This window comes from Amia ocellicauda, unplaced genomic scaffold (genome assembly GCF_036373705.1).
Source record: "Amia ocellicauda isolate fAmiCal2 unplaced genomic scaffold, fAmiCal2.hap1 HAP1_SCAFFOLD_54, whole genome shotgun sequence".
Taxonomy (NCBI): domain Eukaryota; kingdom Metazoa; phylum Chordata; class Actinopteri; order Amiiformes; family Amiidae; genus Amia; species Amia ocellicauda.
Genome location: NW_027102984.1, coordinates 270,813 through 279,520, shown reverse-complemented (window position 1 = coordinate 279,520; position 8,708 = coordinate 270,813). Strand labels below are relative to the sequence as shown.

Genomic DNA, 8,708 nt, shown 5'->3' with positions numbered 1-8,708 from the left:
GTTTCAAAGCATGCAGGGGAATAGGCACCCCACCCTGACACCTATAGAAGACTGGATAGGGAGATATAAATAGCAATGGGGAGACTCTTGTACTTGGTGTGGCTCTATCCATATAGTGGGGCCAGCAGCCACTTAGCAGGTGCAGCAATAGAAGCTCAGCCTGGGGAGACTGGATTTAGCATTTCCTCTCCATTTTGATAACTATTCATAATCATTTCTGCAAAATACTTCTATGATACCTATGTATGTTTTTTACTTGTACTATATTATACTATCAAGTATCAGTGTACACATACAATGTGACCTGTTACATTAATACAGAGGCCACGGAAGGCCAGATCACTAATAGCCACTGTCCCCTGATATTACACTTTTTTACAATCACTTTGGCACTCATTTCAGAACCTTGATGTCATTTTTCAAAACTCTAGACACTAAACTCACACCCGATGATCAAAATGCACATTTTTCAAAACTCTAACACTTTTTTACAATTGCTTGGATACAATACACATCAACCTCAGATCATTTGTTCATTGAACTAAAATGACACAACTTACATCAAAGTATTACCATTTCAAAATGCAATTCACACATTACATCTGAGATCACTGTCTATTCATTTCATTACAAAGATCTAACTATCAATTGATACAGCTGCTCAAAATGATAAGTGACTGTTGCATTACTCTTAATGCATAATTTTATGGAAACTGACAAACAATATTCCATGTTTCGATCATGAAAGTTTCAGGATAATGAGATCCATTGACACCAATAACCGAGGAGCATGAACCAGTTGGACTACATTATCTATGGATGTAATATTTCATCATCATTCATCATCATGTAGCACTTTTCCACACCATGTTTTCAGTGTGGAAGGAAAGTTAGAAATTCTTTCTCTAATACCTGTTTTTCTCTCTTGTATACTTAAGAAAGATAAGGTCAAGCTAGAAGGTCAGGCCAGAAGGTAGTTTGATTTCTGTTTGTTATTTACGATGAGAATCTTGGAGACAATGTCAAACAGTATGATTGAAGTGCCTGCTCCCTAATCCATGTGTTGATCTATGAACTCTGTCCTATAATGATATAAATTCTGCTTAGCTAACTTTTAAGATAACATAGTAATGACTTTCTGATTATAACCAGCTCTTTGATTTTTGTGTATAAAAGCTCTGACTGTTAAAATGAAGGCAGAGCGACTTTGGGATCTACTTGAGTCACTGTTCCTCTCCACGCTGCGTGTATTAAAGGCATTGCAACTAACGCTCCAACCTGGTTGAAGATGATTGTTCTTCCACATCAGATTTGACATTACTGTATGTATGCAGGCCCTTGTAATTGCTTTTCCAATACTGCCAACTGGTTATTGATGATTGATTTCACATTGTGGTACGAGTATCGAGTGAAATGAGTGCTATCCACCCCAGCAACACAGTGATAACATGGAGCCGGCAAGTCATCCAGGTCACAATAGAGGTCAAGCAGTGGGAGGAGGAAGACGTGGTGGTCAAAGGAATGGAAGGGGACATGCACCCCTTCTGAGAGGTGGTCGTGGGCCTCGTCATAGAGGAGGGCTTAGGCCTCACCAGAGAGGCAGCCATGGGCCTCATTTGAGAGGTGTTGGGGGAACGTGGTAGAGGACAAGGCCACGGACCAGACAGCGGCAGCAACAGCAAATAGTGTCCAGTGAAATCCGAGAAATAGTTGTAGAGCATGTTGTAAATCATGGCATGACCATGACTGAGGCAGCTACAATGATTCAATCAAACCTCAGAATCAACTCAGGATCAACTGTGGCCTCAATCATCAGAAATTTCCGTACTGAGAAGCGGCAAGTCTTCAGCATGCACTAAACATTAGGCTACTCTCAATTGTCAAATGACTGTATACTGCATACCAATGTGTAGCACAGAGTATAGTGTGCCTTTTGAAAGAAATGCAGACAGAGTGAAGCAGCTGATGACTGAGTATGTTCAGTTTCAAGATGCCTCTTGTGAAAAATGGTTGTGAGAACCTGAACCTGAACACAGGGCTGATGGAAATTTAGAAGTACAGTAATCAATCCTTTGTTTTGCTTTTTACACTAAGCCAGGTGAGGAACACTGCAGTTGACATTTTACTGTAGTTTTGTTCTTTTTTGTAGCTAATTATTGTTGCATGGATTCAAAGAAACCTATGGTGTGATTTGATTGTATTGCATCAATACATTTCAGATTTTGTTCAATGATTCCACTGTGTCTGTAGTATTCTCTCTACTAGTCCTTTTACAGTGATGTATTTATGTGTAGTACCATAATGAAACATGTATCACATATTTTGTACTACAATATTTAATGATTGTACGAACAACTACACAGTGAAACTATCGGTATCTTCTGTGTTACTATGTTACTATGGTATTTCATGATAAATGAGTTATTTGAACCAACAAGTCTGCAAGTGCAAGGTTTCTTTAAAGATATGAAAGGCTGTCCAATGTTCAAAACATTGTATTGTGCAGTGTTACAAGTGATGACCGTTTTGAGTTTTGTGTCTAGTTTTGAAAAATGACATCAAGGTTCTGAAATTAGTGACAAAGTGATTGTAAAAAACTGTATATTCATCCTATTTAATGTGCTCTTTTAAAATGTACTTTTCTTTTTTATGTTGCCATTTCTGTTCTACCAATGTTTCAGTTGTTAGCCAAAGATTGACAGAGTACATCTCATACACACAGGCCAGACAGCAAGGATTTTTTTTTTGAAATTCAATTACAAATGCTGCATGAATTCATCAATACGATTAGAGCTCCTGAAAACTCACTCTACAGCATCTCATTAGCAGTGAAAAGAAACCAAGAAAGTTGGGACAGTTGACTGTTTACCACTATGTAACATCACCTTTTCTTTTAATAACACTTATTAAGCACTTGGGCACTGAAGACACCACTTGGTTAAGTTTAGCAAGTGGGATTTCCCCCCATTCATCCATTATGCATTTCCTCAGCTGCGCAACTGCACAGGGCCTTCGTTGTCTTAATTTGCACTTCATAGTGCGCCACACATTCTCAATTCGGAGACAGGTCAGGACTGCAGGCAGGCCATGCTAGCACCCGCACTCTCTGCCTACGCAACCATGCGCTTGTAATCTGGGCAGAATGTGGTTTGGCGTTATCCTGCTGAAAAATGCAGGGACGTCCCTGGAAAAGATGATGTCTGGATGGCAGCATATGTTGCTCCAAAATGTGTACATCTCTTTCTGCAAAAATGGTGCCCTCACAGATGTGCGAGTTACATGACAGACAGACACTCATACACACTGTCACACCCACACACACACACACACTTTCACAGACAGACACACGCACACACACACACACTTTCACAGACACACACACACACACACACACTTTCACACAGAGACAGACACACACACACTTACATACATACATACATACATACATACAGTGAGGGAAAAAAGTATTTGATCCCCTGCTGATTTTGTGCGTTTGCCCACTCACAAAGAAATGATCAGTCTATAATTTTAATGGTAGGTGTATTTTAACAGTGAGAGACAGAATAACAGCCAAATAATCCAGAAAAACGCATTTCAAAAAAGTTATAAATTGATTTGCATGTTAATGAGGGAAATAAGTATTTGATCCCCTATCAATCAGCAAGATTTCTGGCTCCCAGGTGTCTTTCATACAGGTAACGAGCTGAGATTAGGTGCACTCTCTTAAAGGGAGTGCTCCTAATCTCAGCTCGTTACCTGTATAAAAGACACTTGTCCACAGAAGCAATCAATCAATCAGATTCCAAACTCTCCACCATGGCCAAGACCAAAGAGCTGTCCAAGGATGTCAGGGACAAGATTGTAGACCTACACAAGGCTGGAATGGGCTACAAGACCATCACCAAGCAGCTTGGTGAGAAGGTGACAACAGTTGGTGCGATTATTCGCAAATGGAAGAAACACAAAATAACTGTCAGTCTCCCTCAGTCTGGGGCTCCATGCAAGATCTCACCTCGTGGAGTTTCAATGATCATGAGAACGGTGAGGAATCAGCCCAGAACTACATGGGAGGATCTTGTTAATGATCTCAAGGTAGCTGGGACCATAGTCACCAAGAAAACAATTGGTAACACACTACGCCATGAAGGACTGAAATCCTGCAGCGCCCGCAAGGTCCCCCTGCTCAAGAAAGCACATGTACAGGCCCGTCTGAAGTTTGCCAATGAACATCTGAATGATTCAGAGGAGAACTGGGTGAAAGTGGTCTCAGATGAGACCAAAATCAAGCTCTTTGCCATCAACTCAACTCGCCGTGTTTGGAGGAGGAGGAATGACCCCAAGAACACCATTCCCACCATCAAACAAGGAGGTGGAAACATTATGCTTTGGGGCTGTTTTTCTGCTAAGGGGACAGGACAACTGCACCGCATCAAAGGGACGATGGACGGGGCCATGTACCATCAAATCATGGGTGAGAACCTCCTTCCCTAAGCCAGGGCATTGAAAATGGGTCAAATACTTATTTCCCTCATTAACATGCAAATCAATTTATAACTTTTTTGAAATGCATTTTTCTGGATTTTGTGGCTGTTATTCTGTCTCTCACTGTTAAAATACACCTACCATTAAAATTATAGACTGATCATTTCTTTGTCAGTGGGCAAACGTACAAAATCAGCAGGGGATCAAATACTTTTTTCCCCCACTGTACATACATATATATGGAAAAGAAACATTACAAGTATAAATCACAATAAGATGTAATAAAGTACAGATAAACAAAATGTAATAAAATGTGATCTTTTTGAAAATGCAGGGACGTCACTGGAAAAGATGATGTCTGGATGGCAGCATGTGTTGCTCCAAAATGTGTACATCTCTTCTGCAAAAATGGTGCCCTCACAGATGTGCGAGTTACATGACAGACAGACAGACAGACACTCACACCCACACACACACACTTTCACACAGAGACAGGCACACACACACACACACATACATACATACATACATATGGAAAAGAAACAATACATTTATAAATCACAATAAGATGTAATAAAGTACAGAAAAACTAAATGTAAGAAAATGTGATCTTTAATACACACAAATATGTATGGCTGGTCGGATGCGTCTTGGACTCGGGTTCCTCTTCATTACGTATAACGCTTTTGCCTTTTGCTAAAGCTTTCCGTGGAGGGGATCGTGGGTGAGTTTGTACCATTTTTGGGAGGATCTGCCTTGTTGGGGCGGAGCTGTGATCCAGGTGAACAGCAGATCGGGCATAGGTGGGCATGTGGGCAGAGGAGTAGGAAGGCCGGTCAAGCAAATAAGCTTGCTAAGGTACGCAGCAGCAGCAAGCAGCCCCCCCATCCAGCCAGCCAGCCAGTCTGGCTGGCAGTGACTGAGTGGTTGACAGACGGCAAGCAACGGAATGTACGTGCTCTGTGATGTCATAGCAGTCAGCTGAGAGAGGCTCGTGATGTCATCGCTGAGCTGGCTGGCTGGCTGGCTCTGTGTGTGTGTGTGTGTGTGTGTGTCTATGTCTGTCTGTTTTTCTGTTTGTCAGTCTGTCTGTCTGTCTCTCTCTCTCTCTCTCCCTCTCAATTCTATTCATTTGTATTGTCAAAGCAATTGGACATACATACATACATATATATATGTAGCGTAAGGTACACTTTTAAATTTCAATTAAAGAAGTGAATTCATAGTATCACCTTATCACGAATCCTGGAGTCTTGTAGAACTCAATTTCTGTAATCATTGGACGCAGACACCAATTCCAAAGATATAAATTGTCAAATTTATTTAAAAACAAAGACTAAATGTAGCACTACACTAATTATACAAAAGGGAAAAACTAATTAAAATTCAACTCTAGATCAACAAATCAAAGACAAATCACTTCCGTGACCAAATCAAAGACCATGGGATCACATAGGATAACACACAAATCGTTAAACAAAAAAGGTTATAAACACATTGACTACAATACCGGTTAGTAATTCTAGGAATCACTAAGAAACAGTTGAAAGTGCTAAATTGCAGTTTCAGAAGATGAAAAAAAACTGTAACTGATGGGATAATTACTGCAAATATTAAATAAATGTATTGCAGGATTGTTTTTTTTTAAATCATTTTCATATATATATATATATATATATATATATATATATATATATATATATTCATTTTAAACTCTTTTTCTCTCTGAATACAGCACAAAATAAGAAAGAAAACCGATGGAGCTTCAAGAATTAGATCCCGTCATATTCTACAGACATTTAAAGAGTCCAGTGAAGTTGAGCTACAGCAAAACGTTAAGCAGCTCGAAAAGGAAAACACAAGACTTAAAAATGAAAACCAATGTCTTCGAAACCGTATGGTTGATGGTAAGTTTTTTTATTTATAGCAAATAATTCCTTACCTTGATAAATGTTATTCTTCAGTAATTTAGATTCCAGAGTAATGTATTATAGTTGATCATACTGAAGTAATCTAGAACCACAATACAGACTCTTAATGTGCACTGTCTAATAGTTTAATAATACTGATTATTAAATAAAGTTTTTCAACATAACTTCATAATCCTACATTAATGACTATATGCATTACATTAGACCTGGTAATTCTTGTATTTTATCTCTTCTATTTTTTTCGTAGCTAATGTTAATGACCCACAAAAAGGTCAGTTTGCCAATAACATAGAGCAAGTCTCTCAAGTATAATTGCAGGCATTGATGGTTTTGTTTTCACTTTGTATTAAATATATTACTAGAAATGATTATCATTTAATACTAAGGTTTTTTTCTCCAGAGATTCCAGACCTTTTGGACAATCTGAAAAAAATTGTAACAAAAGCCACATTTATCAGCAATGAAGACAAAAGTGTGTCACCATCAAGTGGTTCTGACAGCCCCACAGCAAATTGTTCTGAATCTGACAAAGAATCACCAAAACAGGTATAACACTCTTGGTCTACAATATTACAAAGACAAGGTAAAAATATATATATTGAAAACAAATATTGGTTGTAAACAATCTAATGATGCTACATTATCAGTTATATTCATAGTTATAGTTGATAATAAGAATGTAATTGAATTATGGGTGTCACAGATTCACTGACTTTATTATGTCTGTAAATTAATAAACTTAGAATTGAGACATACTGTGGTCTTTAATAACACATTTCTGTAACAAAATCACAGCCTTACTGATAATGTATTCCACTTAACATAATATAAGAATAGTTTGGGGATAAACTTGTTTTTTATTTACCATTGTCTTTTAGGTGGAAATATTCCCAGGCACTGGAGTTTACATTGACAAACTGTCCTGGATCCTTGCAGAGAGGTGCAGCACGAATACGTCATATGCAAGAACCCTGACGGTTGCTGTAAAAACTCTCCTTTTTAACTGTATAGAACACAAAGGGTTAGCATTTGAAATGTTCCTTTGGCCTTTGTTTTAGTTTCAGAGACTAGAGTTAATTTATTAATAAATAATAATACCTTACATGTAGCAGCTGGAAAGATCCCAAAGTGCTCTACAGACTCACTTCACCCACCACCCTCTGGGGTGCAGCCATTTTGTACCAGCAGATTACTACACAGCAGTAAAGGTGGAGTCATAACAAATTTGTTAGACCTGATTGAGGGAAGCCTGACTTAGAATTCAGCCACGTCACTCTTTCAACAACACCTTGTAAATCACCTTGGATTAATGCTTCAGACATATTAATACATAATAATAATGAATAGTGCCATGGGATCCTTGACAATATAAACTTTCATGTCTCATTTAAATTTGACTTTTGAGCAAATACTTCACATTTCAGTCCAGTTGTGCCACATCAATGTAATGCTTAAGCAAGGTATTAATGGAGAAAAGACTGCCTTTGCATAGCTGATTCGCCAAGTACAGATTTTACTATGAACTAGTGTAAGACAAGTTTAAGAGCATACACCAAAACGTTTAAATACACCCACACACAAAAATGTTGATTTACTGTGGCAATATGTAACTAATGAACCCTTCTCAAAGATATGTGGTATGTTTATTAAAAGATTTTTATATATCTATGTGCAAGTCATTAAATCTATGTGATACATGTTTTTTAGGGGCTACCTCGAAAAAATTGCCCAGTACCCCAAAGAGTGTAATTGGTGGTGCAATTAACAGCAAGATAAATGAACTACGACACAGAATGAAACCAGAGTGAAGATTTGAAGAACCAGATCTGTATTTTTTGTTTTGTTTTCAACAGGGTTGGGGTCAATTCCAATTCAATTTTTAATTCCCTTTTCAATTCAATTCCAATAAAGAATATTCTGTGAATGCAAAAAGTAATTGCAATTTTGAATTGATTTGTAGGAGGAATTGGAATTGAAAAACAGGAATTGACCCCAACCATGGTTTTCAGTGAGTGTTGTACAAATTGATAGGTCAGGGTTTCTGTAAAAACTTAATAGAGGCCAGCAGGCGTGCACGATCTGGGAAAAACTGCTCCACTACAACAGACCTCTTTCCCTTCGTTTTCTCTAAAAACCTCCTGATATCCTTCACTGCAGCTCTGACTCACCGAGGACGAGGAGGCGAGAGAGGAATCCGTGAAGCCGCCCTCACTGTCACTCCGAGCCGCGATGCTCCAGCGTGTAGCCGGACCTTTCCCCACCAAGCCGCTCGCTACCCCAGCTTCACTACTGTGC

The 8,708-nt window shown here is 38.7% G+C and overlaps 1 non-coding gene across 1 annotated transcript; it reads left to right on the top strand.

Moving 5' to 3' along the window:
• Positions 1-5,134: 5,134 nt before the first annotated feature.
• Positions 5,135-5,249, top strand: LOC136737859 (U5 spliceosomal RNA). The gene has a single exon (XR_010812482.1). It is a non-coding gene; the product is annotated as a U5 spliceosomal RNA (small nuclear RNA).
• Positions 5,250-8,708: the final 3,459 nt, after the last annotated feature.